Here is an 18,657-nt window from a genome sequence, read left to right on the forward strand (position 1 = left end):
ACTACTCCTAAGACTTTTTGAGCTCTTTTAAAGGTTAAGATGCTTTATGAAGAACCTTTATCTTTACTAAGATCTTCTCTTTAATTTTATGGGGAAACACCGACAGTTGTAAGAAGTTTCTTTAGAATTTTCATGAATAATTAAATGCCTGCTACAGTCTGCCTTACTCCCAAACACCGCATGCTTAGATTTAAAAAAAAGGGGGAAAAAAAGGTTTGAAAAGTCAAATGAAAAAGAAACGGAAGCAAATATTCACCGTAATTGTCATCGTCGACCTCGTATTTTGATAGCAACTATCTAGTAGATGTAGATAGTTGACACATAGAACAAAAATGTCTGTATGTTGGTTAATCTACATTTATTTTTTTTGCCAACGCCACCTACCTTCATTAAAGAATTTTTGCAGCTCAGCGCTTGGTTTGGCTGCTGGTAGCCGGTCAGATGGACGGATTTTTCAGCTTCAGGAGCCCTTAATTAACATAACAAAGACCCATATGATGTGCACCATTTAGTGTCAGCTGGCTCGTTGTGTTGAGGTGATTGCATACTTTACTGGAAACATTAGTAGAGTTAATAACCAGTGGAAGTTGTAACAGAACCACTTACACTATGCTCAAGTGTTAAAGGATTTTTGGACCGGTGTAACCAGTTGCTGTGGTCAGGCACATCGACACAGGCACCGAGCAGCATGCAGGCTAAACGTGTATTAACGCTGGCTGCTCAAATATGACCGCTATAGAAGTAAGTGATGTGTGAAGACAGTCATGAAATTACTGCTTTTAATGTGCATAGCATGGTGGTGCTGCTTGTCATACGCCAAAACAGGGCATTCTTTCACCTGTGTGTATGTGTGTGAGTCTGTCGGTGTGTCAGTGCGACAGACAGACAGACAGATGTGGAACAGAAGGCTGCCCCTTTCCTAATACTGTGATACTTTGCATCACAGTCCTATACGATTTTGATCCGTTTTCTTTTGGGAACTGTACACTGTGCAGTGACTGAGATTTGTGCTTATATATGGACATAAATAAGTGTCATGATGAATACAGAGCTTGAGCTTGTGTTTAATCAACAACGGTTTTGTGATTTATACAGTAGGAGCCGAGTTGGAAATAGCTGACAATGACCTTTCCGTGTTATGCAGCAGGAAGCGTGATTACTTGTTAACAGACCACGACTAAAATAAAAACTATTGGAAGGGTTGCTTTTCTTTCATGATTACTTCTTACCCCCAATCCACTAGAGAGCCTTATACTCCGACAAAACCACTCCAATTTAGGGAATCGTTCTGTGGCCTTATAAAGATAAGACTTTTAACTCGGCAGTTAGTTCTGCAGGCACTTTATCACAAACAGTGGTGTGTGAAGCCAACAGAGGAAAATTTGTATGTCAACAATTTCTAGCATCACGGCTCTGAAATCTGTCAAATGTATTTCTCTGGTGTAATTTAAAAAAAAAATTGCTTTAAATTTGAGCTATTTTGGATTTCTCGTATCTTCATTTGTTCTTGGCCAGTTCCCAGACACCAGACAGCTTTCTCGTTCATAAAATAGCTACCAGGATTAACACATGCTTCCTCCAAAACACATGAATTCAGCCAAGCACATAAGTTACTTTTCTTGCTGCGTAACAGGACATATGCCTCTTCTGCACACTTGAGCTCACAGTCGTCCACTGTGTGTCTGTGATGGACAGAGGACAGAGGAGCTACCCACTTAGCAGGGACAGTTTTGCTCTCTTGTGCCCCTTTTCCACCAAGGCAGTTTGAGTGCTGGTTCAGAGCCACAGCCTAATTTTAAAATCAGTTATTTCTTTTTCGACACCCAAAGCACCGGCTCTGAACCAGAGAGTTTAGAGTTAAGAATCGCTTGCGTCAGGGGCTGGGGCGGGACTGGGGGCGGGACTGGGGGCGGGACTGGGGGCAGGTTACTGTTAGCACCTGGTAATGTACCTTACGTATAACAACGTTATATATTAATACACTTTTACTTTACCGCAATATGATCAATTATCAGCACACATGATAGTAGGTAGCTACATGCTAAGGCTATCTTTTTTTTGTGTTAATGATAAAATAATGTTATGTACTTTACATTATTCTCGATTGCAACCTCCGTTTATACAGATTACACAGAGCTGCACGTACACATTGGATTCGCCACGTTTGGGTGCCAGTAGGTTCACAAAGCCATGAGCATTAACAGTAAAGCAACATCCGCCATTGTTGATGTGTTTGTGTTTGCTGCTGCTGCGCTAACGTTGCTGGGACACGTGACACGTATACGGTGACGTCAGACTCGGCACTGTGATGGCTCTCTAGCCGATGGAAAGGCAAACCGGTTCTTAGAAGGTTCGCCAGTGGAGCCAACTTTGAACCAGCACCAGCACTAGCTCTGAACCAGCACCCGGTTCTTTCTGGTGGAAAAGGGGCAGATTTAAGAACCGCTTGCGTCAGGGGCAGGGGCGGGGTTACTGTGACCAACAAGACAAAAGAGAACGTTGTTAGCACTATTTTTAAATCATTTTAAATCTGGATGCCAGTGTAGGTTTGTAAAGCCATGAACATTAACAGTAAAGCAACATCTGCCATTGTTGACGTTGTGTTTGTGTTTGCCGCTGCTGCGCTAACGTTGCTGTATAACGTTGTATACAGTGACGTAAGACTCCGCTCTGTGATGGCTCTCTAGCCCACGGAAAGGCAAATCGGTTCTTAGAAGGATCACCAGTGGAGCCAACTTCGAACCAGCACTAGGTCTGAACTAGCACCCGGTTCTTTCTGGTGGAAAAGGGGAATTGGACTCCTTTTCTTGCCAGTCTGTGGCACCACCATGATTCAAACTTGCAATCTCTGGCAAATGTTTTTCTGCTCCGTCACTCAGGAGGAACTTTGACCATCAAAACGGCAAATCTTTGTAAATGCAGATTTTATAAGGGTTTACATAACATTTTATCGCTTATGCTAAGCTTCATTTAAACACGCTTCTGTAACTGAATGATGTATAGTGAGCGTGATGAATTGATGTAGCATTAACTTGAACGAGTTTGTTAAAGGTGATGAGGACGTTGACCTGGGCCAGTTCCAGCCAATTATATTAGGGTGGGCTGGTACAAATAATAGGTGGCCAATCTGTGGTAGTTCCCCCTCACAGATAGGTCGTTGTCTTTTGGCTGTCAGCTGCCTACTAAATCAGAAGTTAGAAATCATGTTTGTATTTTCTGTTATTTTTTCCTTTTCCTAAATTTAGGGGATTAAAACATCATGGGAGAACATCCCAGTGATCAAGGAGTGTGCTGTCTAACACTGTTGTGTTGGTTTGATTCTCATCTCAGGTGTGAGCTCAGTGTGTGATTTTATTCATGGTTGTGAAAATAAACACTCTGATCATGTGCCGAAACTATAACGTTACTCAATTCATTCACATGGGACCGGTGTCTGCGTTGGAATTATGTAAATACAGAAAAGAAAATTTTTCACTGTTTCAAAAGTTTGGTTTCCATCATTTGTTTTGTCGTCATGTTTCAGAAAATGATGGCAGGAAAGTGATGCCTGTAGTATCCTTTTCCAGTGAAGGTGTTGCACGTGTCAGGGTGCAGAAATGCACTACAGGAGACAAACTAAGAGAGAAATCTCACTACTCGTGAATTGCTTGGTAAGTGCTCTGCCTTTTATTGATCATCTTTAAAGTTTGTTTGTTTGTTTGTTTGTTTGTTTGTTTGTTTATTGTTGCATGAGCTTAGTATTTCACTTGTAGAACTTGGTGTGAAATGACAATAGACTCATATACCCTGGAATTCTCTTCCTCCTCATGCCTTATTATAGTCATTCTCTCTCTCTCTCTCTCTCTCTCTCTCTCTCTCTCTCTCTCTCTCTCTCTCTCTCTCTCTCTCTCTCTCTCTCTCTCTCTCTCTGTCTCTATCCCTCCTTGAGGCATGACACTGTGATTCACGTTTATCTCTCTTTATCCTTTTCCTGTCTGCTGTCTGGCCCACATTTTTGCTCTCGCTGCCTCTCTCTCTCTTTCTCTCTCTCTCTCTCTCTCTCTCTCTCTCTCTCTCTCTCGCTCTCTCTCCCTCTCCCCATCTCCCCCACCACTCTGTGTGCTGAGTCAGTGTGTATTTTCACTCATGGAATTTATGACCGCAGCAGTACAACTGGTTCTGTGCCGCTCGCGTCTCATGTGGCCCGCCATGACATTTTATGAGGTGGAGAGCTTGTGTCTCATTAGCATACAGCATTCCACCAAAGAGTCCAAACTAGGACAGAGTTGAGAGCTGCTGTGGCTATTCTGGATCTGCAGTCTGTAATGTACACAGTGATGCTGCTGCCAGATGTCTTAAAATACTTCTCCGACTTTCACTCTACGTCTCCATGTGCTCCGCAGACAGGGCAGTGAGGTCCCCTCCTGATTTTGGTCATTGCCATGTGAGTCATCTCAATTGGTTCACTCTGCGTCGTTCTCCTTGCCAAGCGATCCTTTTTTTTTTTTTCCATAGGTATTTTTTTTTTTTTTTTTTTTTTTTTTTTTTTTTGACCCCCTCCTGCCGTCGCTTTAAATGCTTTACTTTTTGCTGTTGGCGAGAATCCTTGAACGTGCTGTGAATGCCAAGGAGCATGAGTGAAAAGCCATGCGGTTAGTGAGAAAAGTAGAAACCTTGTAAGTTTTGAATAAATGTCATCTGCCTCCCTTAAATCAGACTGTACATAAATGGAGTGCCGTAAGTCACTGGAGTTCACTACAAGACAGACTTTACTCAAAAGCCACCCCCCCCTCACACACACACACACACAAATGTGTTTTAACACACATTTACCGTAAGCAGGCTCAATTTTGCCGTCGGCTTGAACAATGTGCTGATCTGGCTGCGGTACGGTGCGTTCAAGACTAAGGCCTTTTCATTGCCGAGTGAGAGCATGACTGGCTTTCTGTTGAGAAAAGTGTAGATTTTTCCTTGAGAACAGAAAGATTAGAAGAGGCGTTTTACTGATTTTATGATTGTTTCATTTTGGCTCTGTTTTAAAATGTCCAAAATACAGCAACAGTTGGAATTCTCTATTAGCCAATTTCGAGAATGTTCACTCTTTATTGAACATTAATTGGATAAATATTAATACTAGGTGAACTAGATAAATGTTAATGTTGCATTCCAGCGTAAAATTGTTATTTAAGGTGCCTTTTTACTTTCTGCTTATGTAATCAAAAATTAGATAAAACTACATACATGATTTTTTTTTTTTTTTTTTTTTTAATTGATTTTTTTTTCTTCTGTATGCTGCCCGTCATGCTAACTTGGCACTCTTCTTTCTCTCCTCATTGTCATTCCTCTTTGGTGTGTTTTTCCTCAAGCATGTGTAATTAGATGCTGCTGTGAGTCATTCAAATGAACTTCAGTGTAACGCTGATGACAAGTTATAACCTGATCTTTCAGTAAGACTTTCACTGGAAGCAAGAGGCCTAATGATGATCCAGCATGACTGTTCCTGTGCTCTAAGCAGGCTCCAAGAAGGCAAGGTGTGTGTGAATGGCTAGAAGAACTGCAGCAATAAAAGTTCTGTGAAAATTGCTTTACCTGAACGTCCCTGACCTCAATAATGCTCTTGTGGGTGAATAGGCAGATTATGTCCACAAAATGTACACTTATAACTTTACCTCACATATGGTACATATACTGTAGCAAGGCAATATAGCTGTTAACTTGGAACAGACAATCCACTCTGCAGCTATTGACTGAAACATGGCTCCTGGTTGAGGAAACGGGACCAATGAGTACATCACATCAATGTGCCTTGACGATGGAGCGACGGGTACAAACTTTAGCTCAGCTCTCAACCTTTTTGGGGCACATGGCCTCATAAATAGCAGACCAAATCAGGTTTGCTTTTCCAAACTCGCCAAAGCTTCCCATTTGTAACCCTGCTGCTAAGAACAAAGGTTTCTACTCAGCTTGCTTCTCAGTTAGAGGAAGACTGTGGTTTCCATCTGATTCTTGACTTTTGAGAACACTGAACTGTTTACTAAAATCTTCCGCGTTTCAAATGTTCAGGATATTTCTAAAGTGCCTTGAATAGTGTCTGTGTATGTCGGTGGTCCTCTTGTATCGAGCTATTGACATGGCCAGGAAAGTCCCATGAACTAAGCACAGATGTATTCTGGTGCAATGAAATGAAGTGAGAGTCCAGGATCCAGGACTCTGGAGGACCTGGAGAGATACTGTATTGAGGAGCAGATGGAGTCCCTGGTCTGGATCACTTTTCTGTGTCTATATGGAGAAGATATTTTTCCCTAACCTTTCTTACCCATCTTTATTAAAGGTGCTAATAATTCTACTGCTTACTGCATGTCTAATTTTGTTTGACTAAGGTTCTATTCATTTGCACTTCACTGGAATACACATGGTGTCCCCTCTTTACTGCTATATATAAATAAATATATTGCCTGCCTCTAGGAATTAATAGCAGTGAAAATTTAGCTACAGCTGGAGAGCTGTCTAGTGCAGGGTTCATTAAGGTTTTAAAGGGTGTAAAGAGCATGCTGTTATCATCTTAGCATTTGTGGGGCACTTTAGGGGTGCTTCAGCTTCCACGGCATGGTGGGGGTGTAGGGGATGATGGGAGGAACATACCACTCAATCCTGCCGATACCAACGTAGCTGGAACACTTTTTTTTATCTTTCTAACTCGGCGTGTGAGTAATACTCAAAGCACCTGTCGCTACGTCTCTCTAGTCAAAGGGTAATTTATGAAGCACAGCTGTACCGTGGGATCTGTGAGGGCTCTCATTGGCTTTTCATCTCTGGGGGTCAGAGCAGGACCTAAATGTACACATGGGTGTGCTGAGGTTTTCTCCGAATCTATTTTTGTTATATAGGATGATAGCTGATAGGAAGATGTGTCTTTCTTGCCCACCGTTCTGGTAAGTGTGCAATGCCCATGCTTGGAGTTGAGAGGAGTGTGTTCTAGGAACATCCCACCCTTTGTAGTTATCCGGAACAGCTGCAGAGGGTGACGGGTTACGTATATACCCCGGTCTTACTTTACCAGCGTTGCTTTTTATTAGCTTTATGTTGTGTCATCATTAATCCACCAGTCATATGATGTGCTTGCTGAACATCTCATGCTTAAACCATGTGCAGTAATGTGGACTTAGTAACCCTTTGCTACTATAATAAACTCCACTCTTCTAGGAAGTCTTTACTCTTCATTTTGGGACATGGCTGTGTATAAGAGCATACGTATCGAGGTCACTGATGTCGGACAACAACGTTTTCTAGTTTACCCTGAAGATGCTCAGTGGTGTTGGGCTCTGCAGATCAATCAGATTTGTCATGCTGGAACAGGTTTGGGCAAATTCCCATGAAGGGAAATCAGAAAGCTACAGTACGTCTTCACAAAGACATTTTAGACAGTTGTGTGCTACCAAAATGTGTGATGGTCATGTGTCTAGAAACCTTTGGCCCTATAGTACATGTAGGACCTATTTTTTTGGGGGCTCTGTGGCCACCTTAAATGTAGTGTACTAGTATTTTTATTTTAAAAGGTAATTATTTTAACTATTGTTCAGAGAGAGCGAGTTTGAACCCTTATGATGCCACAGTCATTTGTGGACAGTCCTCTCCTCTGTCAATCACAGCAACACTAGCCAGTCAGATAGACTGAATTAGGAAGAAATTGTGGGATATTTTTAACTTATTTACAGTCTAATTTATTTGAAGCTCAGCCTGAATCAAAGTTTTAATAAAACTTTTGTAAACTCACCATTTTAATTTGTCCCTAAACTCGAGTAAGACCATTTAATTTTACTATCTTAAATATATATATATATTTTTTTACAAAACAAGTTAGCTGTTTATTTCTCAATTACATTACACGCCTTCGTCATCCACACAATATTTAGTAATGCATGAAGCCTAACGTTCTACAATGCTTTAATTTAATTCTCGTTAATTATTAAATATTAAGTGTATATTTATAGGCAGCTAAGAAGCTTGTAGCCAAACCCAGTCAGCTAATGTTACTGCAACTAGCAAGCAGGTTACAAATACATTGCATTTTACAATGTATGTGATTATGTCCATGGGAAAGGATTAAAAAAAAAAAAAAGAAATATTTTTTAAATATTCTGAGGTCAGTTTGTCACTAATGATTGTGACACATCACATGTGTGCACACACATGGTTCATTCGTGCAATCTAATTGCCATGTGATCCGCATGTAGGAATGCAGTGCAGAACGCAGTTTTCCTCACAGTGGACTAGATGTTGGCGTCACTGGATTAATTTTACTGATCCCTAATCAGGTTGTATAGCTGGACAGGTAACAAATTAGGGGAAAATAAGCAAAACCTACCGATCGATCGAGGTCTGGACCTCTGTGTCCTCATAGCTAGCGACAGCTTTTGTTTGAAGGATGTTATCTTGTATACAGTGTTAAGCAGAGAAAGCCTTGTTTTCTGTTGATTTCTAAAATAAATTTCTTATCTCGCAGAACCAGCTCGATTATCTCTTCAGCCATTATCAAGCACATTCCTGTCAGGGAATCATATCAGAGCAAGTTTGTTTAAAGGTTTCTGGGTCTTTGCAACATGAGTGGTAAGTCAATGTGATAGACTTTGTGTTGTTTTCTTGCAGGCTCCTATTGTATGTAGCAGCAAAGTATCTTCAGCGTAAAAGCACAAATAACCATGACCTACTTCTAAACAGCAAAGCTGGTGAATACTACGGATCAGAATTACCGCTAATTTGTTGTGCTGTACTGTTTTTTTTTTTTGATTTTGTGTTGCATTTCAGGTAAGGACAACTAGGTATGTTCAATTGCACTGTCTTTGTAACATTTCCTTCCATACATGGCTATAGTTCCAATAGTGGAAGCTTGAGGTCTTTTTCTCCTAAGAAGTAAAGATGAGATTTATTCTTTCCACACTCGTTACGTGCACACACACATGGTCCATTCATGCAATCCAATCCGTTATGTGCATCCACATGTAGGAGCTAAGTTTAAAGACTTGCGCACATTTGCACAACTGTGACCACAGCTTGGACTGCTGCCTCAGGAAAGGCGCAGAGGTGAGTGTGTGTGAACGGATCGCCTTTCCCGAGCCTTTAGTTCAGCTGCAACGATATGTCACGATAAGGCCTTTCTGTCAGAGCAGAGCTGCCCCTCTCCCCCTTTTCTCTCCAGTTTTCCCCCTCCTCTTCCCTCAGGCGCCAGCCTGGCTTCTCCCCCATCCTTCCATCCTGAAGCTACTCAATGAGACAAACACACATTTCAACATTTGTATTGGCTATATAATATCACAGGCACATTGTGAATGGGCTGCCTTGTGTGTGTATGTGTGTATATATAGAATTTAATGTGCTCCTTTTAGGATATGAATGAGGGCTTTATTGTAGAGCAGTTTGCATAAATGGGAGGCGCTGTCTAATCTTTTAAAGCTTTTAGCCCATGGGAAACAAAAGTGCCCCATTGTCTGCCATTAGCAGGCTCAATCTGTCAATTATAATACCAATCGAATTTGAACTATTCAGTCGCATCCAAATTGAAAGAATCCTCCCTTCATGTCGCAGGCGCTTCCTTCTTGTTCGTGCATCAAAATTTGTGGTTCAGAGTAACCTTGAGCGCTCGTCACATGGCCTGATTACTCTAGAGGAAGCTCATCGTATCACTCCAACACTTGTGCGGTTTGAGCTTCTCTGCAAACACACACGCTGACGCTGTGATCTGTAGTAGCACCATGCAAATGCAAGAAACCCCAAATTCGACAGATTTGTGTTAACTTTATAGTTTAAGCGTTTTTGTGTGTGTTTCACTGATAGAATTGTAGCAGATCGGTAATTTGTGCTCTCACTCTTGTATCCGTTAGCGAGTGGAGCGGCTCAGCTGACGGAAGCTGTCAAACACTTGCACTGGCAACATATGGCAGTCAGCTGGGCCCGTGGGCAGGAGGCAGGGCCTGAGCTGAGAGGCGGAGCAGTAAGAGGGACTTCACACATGGAAGCCTGCGAGTTCACCGAGTTCATCACACTATAGATCATTGTGTACAGAACAGCAGGCCCGCTGTTAATCCCGAGAGGAAACGTTTCATGCAGTGGCGATGCGACTTTTCAGTATTCAGCACGAGCTTTTTCGGGGGTGGGGTGGGGAATCACCGACTAATGTAAATGAGCCAGATTTGTTTTTCTTAGCGAGTGTGAGAACATGGATGTGTCCGACACAGTGTAAGCTTGTGTTTACAGTTAACACAGCGCCGTCGCCTGAGCATTACCTCAGAGCCCCTGCAGTTCGTTTCTGCACTTCTGCTGTACACAGTGTCAGTGGTGGTGATGAATGAGAGTTGATTTCTGTTACTAAAGACTCGAGTGCAATCATAGGCAAAGCGTATTCCACCTTAGGCCACAATAGTAAAATGTTTTCAGTTAATCTAATTGAATTCATTTAAATCTTAGAAAAACACTCAAGAGCCATCATTTAGAATGATGTCGAGTTAGAAAAACAATCATAGGAGCTGGATGTTGAAATGGGCTCAAACAGTCACACAGAACTACAGGAGATATAGAATTAAAGCTTTAAAGCTGCAGTATGCAAACGTTTTAGTAAACAATAAAGTCTTTTATTGAATTACGTATTAATTCAAATCAAATTTTAAATGGAAAAACAAACAAACTAAAAACCCCACAAAGGTTAAATAGGGATCGATGGCCGGCTTTCAGAAGTACCTCAGCAATTTGAAGAGATTTACGGTGAAGCAGAAGTAAGATATTCCAGTTTGTTTGCTAGCTAACATCAGTGTTAACCATCGAAAGGACTGTGTGTATTGAAACTCTCTGTATGATTAAAGCTCGTATTTTAGAACAAATTGTGGTTTTTTGTTTTCTCACAGTTTTCAGGTTGTCCGTGTTTCCGTTCAAGATCGTTAGTACAGAATCTCAAGAACGAGCCGATGAATGTTTGTAGAATTTAGATGGAATTAATTGATTACTGTTTGGAGAATTGATCCAGACAGGGTCAGCCAGGTCAAATGTCTGAATTAGATTTTCATTAGTAGCTTCCTTCTATATATTTTGAGGGTATTTCTGGCATACAGATAAGTAACTAGACTTGACTTGAGGATTAGACGTCGTGGGCGCGGTGGAGTCGTTCCCGTTGTCACCATTAGCATCGAGCATTTTCACTTTTTAGTATATGTAGCACCTTCATAACGCTCAAACTTTTAGTTCTTGACTGCAAATGTAGGTATCTTTCATTCTCCAATTTATTTCCAGTGCTTTTTTTTTTCCATATCTTGCTGCATTGTTAGAATCTTTGAAAATGGTAGAGAGAGTATCGGACGTGCATTTTAGCAGTGGTCTTTGCGATCTCTACGATGATTTTAAGAAACTTAACTCTGTTATTAACTGGATTATCTGTACCGTTGGATGTCCCGAGTAAATATTTAACTGCAACTGCAACACACACACAAGAAACTATACAGATTTATCGTACTATATGAATGTGTATTGATTTGTTCAGCACAACAACCTGATTAGGTCACATGGGCAAGCAGCACAGATTACAATGCAGAATGATTTTCTAGAAAATGCAGAGATGTATTAATTTCCCCAAGCATTGAGTACTAAAAAGCAGCAATTTGCACACTGTTGCTTTTTTGCGAATCAGTTATGATTTCCTGCCCGGATCAAGTCTCGGCGTGCCGGTGCTGTTTTACGGAGAGACAAGATCCTTATTGCCGTTAGAATTTGCATTGCAAATTCACAAGAGCTGTCTTTCTGGAATTCATCTGAATGATTAGATCTGATTTTCCTGCCAACAGTTTAAAGTTTGCTCACTTATCTCTTAACGGTTGTGGTTTTGTCTGCGCTTGTGTGAAGAAGATTGGGGTGCACCCTGCTCTGGTTTCACAACACGGCCATCCCTCATTTCGTCAAAGGAAGGCACGGATATCTGAGACAACGAACACCTTCCAGGACAAGAGAGAGCCTTGGGGGGGTTTCCGCTGTTTTACCTAGAAGTCCATGAAGCTGTGCAGGGCTGATTTATGAGCTTTCACAGCTGCTGAATGCCTTGAGGACTGCTAGGAAAAGTCGTTTTTTTTTTTTTTGTTTTGTTTTTTAATTTACGTAAAGAAAGAATAGATCACAGGAGATGGGACGTTTTCTCAGAACACCAGTTTGTTTCCGTTGGAAAGCCTGCAGTGATGTATAATTTTCATGTTTTTCTTTTTTTTGCATGTGAAATTTGTCCCACAGAGCTCTTTGCTTAAATAAACGATCTTGGATCCAGTTAACGTTAACTAGATGTGATTACATGTCCTCCAGAGGTTTATAAACGAGGAAAACTGGCCGAGCTCCACACATCTGTCTCGCCACCAGCCACATAAAGAGAATGGGTGCATTGTTGTTGCGTCAATGCGAACAACAATATCACGCTTTCTGTTTTCGTAAATATTTTACTGTTTGATGAAAGCCAATGGTCGAGACCATAGACGTCACATTCATATCCTCCCTTGCCTACTTTTTCTCTAATTCCTCTCTCATTTATTCCTGTTCTTCAGTTCTGTCATCACAGGCCTGCTACTGTTCTGGAGGAAAGCCTGCATGTAGGATGGAAGTGTTAAACCGCAGAACTCTTTCAGGCTTTTGACATTTGCCATAACGGTGAGCTGAAATCGCTCTAATCACAGCAGCATGACATTCCACATTGATGTAGTGGGGATTTTTTAATTATTATTATTATTTATTATTTATTATTTCTTTCTCATGCACCGTTCATCTCACCATTCGTCGTTGGTGTGCTGTGTTTGGGAAGGCGAGAACAGCGCTTGCACTCCAACACAAAGCAACACAAGGTGTCCGAGAGCACCTCCGTTTCCGTACCTCTAATCAATGAACAAAAATCTTCAGCAAAGTATGTTTTTAATTCCACATGCCCTTCAACTAGAATGTTCTTTAGCAAAGGAACGAAAAGTATCAATTCCGCTCCGATTCAGATTTGGCAAAACAGGTGTGAAATCGATCTCTGAGATATTGATCTTGGCCCGATGTCAGGGGTTTTTCCTCTTGACACATATTTAATATCTACTCTCGTAATATGAGCAAACTCTCTTCGCTAATCTAACACGTTTTCAGAGAAAGTGCTGATGTGAATTTTTTTTCTTTTCCATTCTAACTTGAAACTGCCACTGTCTACAAGTGGTTACGGCTGTTTATCATAACGTGTTTGATACGTCGCCGGCGCTGATGCGGCTGATTTATCAGGCGACGTGGCGATCAATAACTCGCTGCAGTGTCTCCGTTATTCTCCTAAAGATAGTGATGATGAGGCAGGAATTGTAATCGATTAGCGTTTTACTCAAATCGATCCTTTACCCCTGTGTCGCATTGTAAACGCAGACATCAGCATGTCCCAGCAGAGCAACAGTGATTAATGTCACTGAGAAAGGAAGCGTATATATTTATGCATATATAAATATATTTGGGTATAAATATATATATATGTCTGGGTGTTGGCTCTGGGTGCTTTTGCTTCCCTTTTTTTTTTAAATTTTGCTGAGCATCATCATGTTTAGTCCTAATGTTTTTAAATCTTCTATGTGAATCATAGTGAAATAATAGTGACTGCCAGACTGTGACGCATTGTTCAGTCACCAAGGCCAACTTCTGCATTCTTTAATAAAACATTGACAAATCAAATTTTAACACAATTTAAATGTTTCCTAGATGTCCATTTGTGGCTCGTCCTCAGTATTAAAACTGCACTTTATTAGCATTTTGTTTGTTTGTTTCTTTAAAAGCAGATTGATGTCTAGTTGAAAATGCGTTCTGAAAACTAATCAGCTTATCCACCTAAAGAAAACGACTCTGTGTCGTTTGAAGGTGAACGATCAGCGAGTGAGGAGAAAACTGGGTTTCCTTTGATCTAAGGGGATTTTGACTTGGGGTTTTGTTCAACACTTTCAGCTCCGTCATCCGTGACTCTTACCTTTAAGCTGCATGTCCTGGAACATCAGCGTCATAAGAAGAACGCAAAGTTTAGGTCATGCATGCATATCTAATACACACGCCACTTCACTTTTCTCAGAAACCATATCCTTTTACTCCACACGAGCTGCAGCTGGAACTAGGCTGCAATTTGATGGAACTTAAATGAGTTCTCTGAGACCACTCGAACTCTCAGTGGATAAACGTCATTCGCCCGAGTGGTCTGAACTCACAGATTAGCCTAATTACATGAGCGAGTCGGGCATTTTCTGCTCTGCTTTACGTGCTCTTTAGCAGGGACAAAAGTCTGATCTCAACATATGATGTGTATCATGATGCTCAGTGTAGAAGTTTAACTAAAACGTTAGATTATCAAGAAGCACATAAATATCAGAACAAATAAAGGAGGATAAAAATAGGATGTAAATATAAAATCAAGACAGCTGCTTTCAATCAGTAATTACATTTACGTATTAAAAAACAAAAAAAGGCAAATCCCGACGATGCAACAACCATCAACAACCCAGTGCTTGCTGTGTGGGAGTGATATCATACTCAAACTGGTGTCAATCTCTCTCTCTCTCTCTCTCTCTCTCTCTCGCTCCACCCACACTCCCAAATCACAGCATCCTAGCAAATCGAGTGCATCTGTGAGTTGTACGCAGAAGAGGACGGCTTGCACGTTCCTCTAAGTGTGTTGCGCCTCTCTGTGGTGTTCTGAAAAAGACGCACTAATCTGATTCCTCTATCTTTCAGAGGAATCACGTGTTCACCTTCCTCATATGGGGGCAAGTCGTACGATCGGAGAGAACCGGCTGGCGGTTTGCAATTTCCAGTTGACCAGATTGAGGAGGAAATTTTGTTGGAAAAATCCATTTGGTAATCTTCCAGTGCATCAATACAAATCTTTTAATAAGATCACAGTATTTTACAGAAGCCGACGTTTTATCCCAGCGCCGTTCTTAAGAGACTCAAATAAAGCTCTGAAGAGGTACCGCCGTCAACAGGAAGTGCTCATAGTAGAAGATAAAAGCGCAGTCTATCCACCCAGGAAATGTTTACTATCTCATTTGAGATGTGAATTCAAAGATGAAGAAGCAGACTGATGATGACTCAAACCTTTCAAAGCACATCATCTTTCACCCTAATCGTTATTGTCATTTAAAAAGTGAACACAGGTATCTATCAGGGAAAGTTCCTCTGTCTTTAACCGCAGAGTCTGTCATGCTTCAGCGCTCTGTTTTTCTGCACTTGAGTGAGCAGAACATATTTGTGTTGGGGATTTTGCTCTTGACAGTTGCTGACTCTTACTCACTCTTTCCTTCAGTTAGGGACCCCCCCCCATAACCCTATCCTCACTTCCCTGCCCACCTTTTACTCTGGGTCACATCCAAATGTGTAACACACACCCTACATCATTTGAATAGAGTGTAGGAGTTTCCAGCAGCGCAGAGACACCTGAGCCACTCGCTCTTCTCTGGAAACCGAAAACCCAGTCTTACTACGGATTTAAAAATAGCCCGAGCTCAGCCGTTCATTCATGATTTAAACATTCCTGCGGAAAGACCGTAGATTAGCATCCTTTAAGACGAGAGGGACTCGAGTAAAGACGCTGCTTTGCGAGATCGTATTAGAGTTTAACGCGCCGACGGGTTAAACCCAATCTCACGGCTGAGGTCTTAACGGAGGCCTGTCGTCTGTTGTTCATCTGTCTGTTGTTCCTGTTTTACAACACATTTCATTTTAGCAACAAGTCATAAACCTCTATAATTGTATGTAGGCTACGATTTAGAAGTTAGTGTTCGTGCACTGATATAACATTTTCTTAGTATAACAATTCTGATTAGTCGGCGGCTTTTGTTTCTCAACACAACTGCAAATTTTACATTAATGCACTCAAATAGGTTCATTGAGCAACAACTCAATAAAATTCTAGATTTTATTGAGCACAGTTGTTGATATTGTGAAGCCTTCTGTAAGGAAGTGCAATTTTTTTTTTTTTAAGGAGTCTCCACTGTCTGCACTTTCTGACAGAGTGTTCTGACCCCTGTGTTTAGGATCAGGGGTGTGATCGCAGGCCAGGCTACATTTCTGTTACGAGAGAGAAGTGGAGAAGCTGGTGATGGGATGGGGGGTGGGGTGATTGGCTCCAAGTCATCAATACGCAATATACAATCATCACAAAACTACCAGCCGGAAAAAAAACCCAAAAAACCAATAATGTTACGTTTAAAGACTGAGTATTATTATACTTTAATTTACGCAAAAAGAAATGTAAGAAAAAATTAGATATTCGTGACGATTATGACAATGAGTATTAAAAACCAATGATTTGTAAAATAATGTCATTAACAGTCTTTTTTTGTAAAATTTGTCAAAACAAAAAGAGTTATGGGTGTAGGAGGAAATAATCATCTATTCTTTGCAACTCATTGATTACTTTCTCAGAACGTTACGGCCCATCATATCTCATCTCATTGTTTATCTTTTTTTTTTTTTTTTTTTTTTTATCATAATGACTTCATTGCTTTAAGAGCACAAGTGACTAAGCCCAGTGTAAACTTGGCATCGTTTTCCAGGCTCGTGATCAATCACATGGCCGTCGCTCGACGCGGTCGTTTGCCCTTTTGTTGCATTCTTCCGAGTTCACTCGTGAATACAGCTAACCGAGAAGAACCTCTCATGTGAACTGTGTGGGAAAAAAAAAAGAAAGCATGTGAAAGTAACCGGATCTCTGCCAGGCCTGAAACTGGAATTAGAGTAGAGGATGTGCTCGATGTGACTGAGCGACATAACCAAGCAGGTGGCAAAAAAAAAAGAAAAAATAGCAGATGTGAAGCTCCAATAGCACTCTGACCCCCCATTCACATATTTGAAGCATCAGCATGTAGAACAGCATTTAAAGCTCTTCAGGTGTTTATTGTACAGGGACATCATGTCCCTTCACTATCACGCAGTCAGTATTGCCTGTGATAGTGGCTGTAATCAGGTGCAGCTTTAATATGTAACAGTGTAATCAGTCCTGGAGAAAGGGAGTGTCCAAGTCTCCTGTCCAGGTGAACTAGTTCTCATGTCGCCGCTCAGCCTTTTATTGACTTTCCTTCTCTGCCACTTTCACTAGGGTTTAATAGGTAGGTCTCTGTGCGTATATACTCTCCACTTGTGTTTGTGTACTTTAACTTGGACTCTATGTTCACTGCGTAACATATTTTCCTTCATTAATTCCACTGTACAAAAAAGGAATGTAGTCAGACTGATTTAAGACAAATCACTACGTAGAGCTCGCATAGAAATGTTCGATCTCTCGACAAAACCCGATTTTGTTGCTTGTAGTTTCTACACGCTCCGTTAAACGACGTAGCGTGAGCGTGATCAATTCATGTAGCGTCGACGTAAACCGGATGTACAAAGTAAAAGCTCACGAGGACGCTGACTCCGCTGGGAGCTACAGTTCAACTAGGGTGTTAATTTAGAGATTTAAATCAGGCATGGTAGAACAGCATCGTTGCTTCGATTCTCAGCTCAGGCGTGTGATTGTATTGATTATAAACACACACGAAAAGGAAGGACCCGACTCAAGCAGGTGGAACCGGTGTATACTTTTGAACGCAGTACATTTGGATCATTCTAAAGACTGAAATTATTTCATGCCAACGTAATAAATCGATCATCAACTGGTGTGTCAAAAAACATAATTCATCGTATACGAAAATATGAATAGGATGGCAAGAGGATTTGTAAATCATGATGTATGAATAAACAGAATGCTTATAATTTTTTCTTGGTTAACAAAATACGACTAAACTGGGGAGAAAGTGGCAAAACCCAAGCATGCTCCTGAAATCAGTGTAAACTCTGATGTTACTGAGGGAAGAAATGAGTCGAGGAGTGAAAACTTTTCTTTTTTTTTTGTTCCCCTTCATGTAAATAAAGACCGGCCATTTTTGTAATGCTACTGAGTACACTGCACACTGATCATGCTCAAGTCTAATAAGTGACTTCTTAGTACCAGTGTTTAAATATTTTTTTCCAACATTAGTTGATGTACTTTTATATCATAGCTGGAAAGATTTCCAGTTTCACATGTCGTCCAACTACAATATCATTTGTTTGGTTTGTACAGTAGTGAGAGTTTGTTACACCAACATTGGAAACAAGTGCAGTTTATTTATTATTTCTTACAAGCATTCAGTTTGTAAGATCTGACTTTTGACCTGAAAAGAGATGGAATTTAAAGCTATTGTGCTAAACCAATTTTCTCTCTCTCTCTCTCTCTCTTTCTCTGTCCGTCCGTCTGTCTCTCTCTCTCTTTCTCTGTCCGTCTGTCTGTCTGTCTCTCTCTCTTTCTCTGTCCATCTGTCTCTCTCTCTCTCTCTTTCTCTGTCCGTCTGTGTGTCTCTCTGTCTCTCTGTCTGCCTGCTTCCTTCTTCATTTTACTGTAGTAGCAGTTTAAGCGGGTGATGATAAATAAAATAAATAAATAAAAAGTGTGCAGGTCCCCCCCGTTCTTTTTTTTATATTTAGTTTTTGTTTAAAGCCCCCAACGTATAGTGGATCTATTTAAAGTGCTCTGCTTGTATTAGGAGCAGCATCAGATTCCACGCCCTTCGAGATGGCCACCAGCCACTAACAAGCTCTTTTTTTTACACACACACACATATATACACACACACACACAGAGTCATC

At 40.9% G+C, this 18,657-nt stretch overlaps 1 long non-coding RNA gene across 4 annotated transcripts in view; it reads left to right on the top strand.

Annotated features, from left to right (window-relative positions):
• Positions 1-18,657, top strand: part of LOC132848373 (uncharacterized) — a 108,664-nt gene that overhangs the window by 8,487 nt on the left and 81,520 nt on the right. For 3 of the 4 annotated variants that reach the window (XR_009648725.1, XR_009648724.1, XR_009648726.1), the window contains exon 2: positions 3,524-3,650. This is a non-coding gene — a long non-coding RNA (uncharacterized LOC132848373). Of the gene's footprint in view, positions 1-3,523; positions 3,651-5,427; positions 5,511-18,657 lie in introns of all 4 variants that reach the window. The other variant, XR_009648727.1, reaches the window with a different exon arrangement.

This window comes from Tachysurus vachellii, chromosome 7 (genome assembly GCF_030014155.1).
Source record: "Tachysurus vachellii isolate PV-2020 chromosome 7, HZAU_Pvac_v1, whole genome shotgun sequence".
Lineage (NCBI taxonomy): Eukaryota > Metazoa > Chordata > Actinopteri > Siluriformes > Bagridae > Tachysurus > Tachysurus vachellii.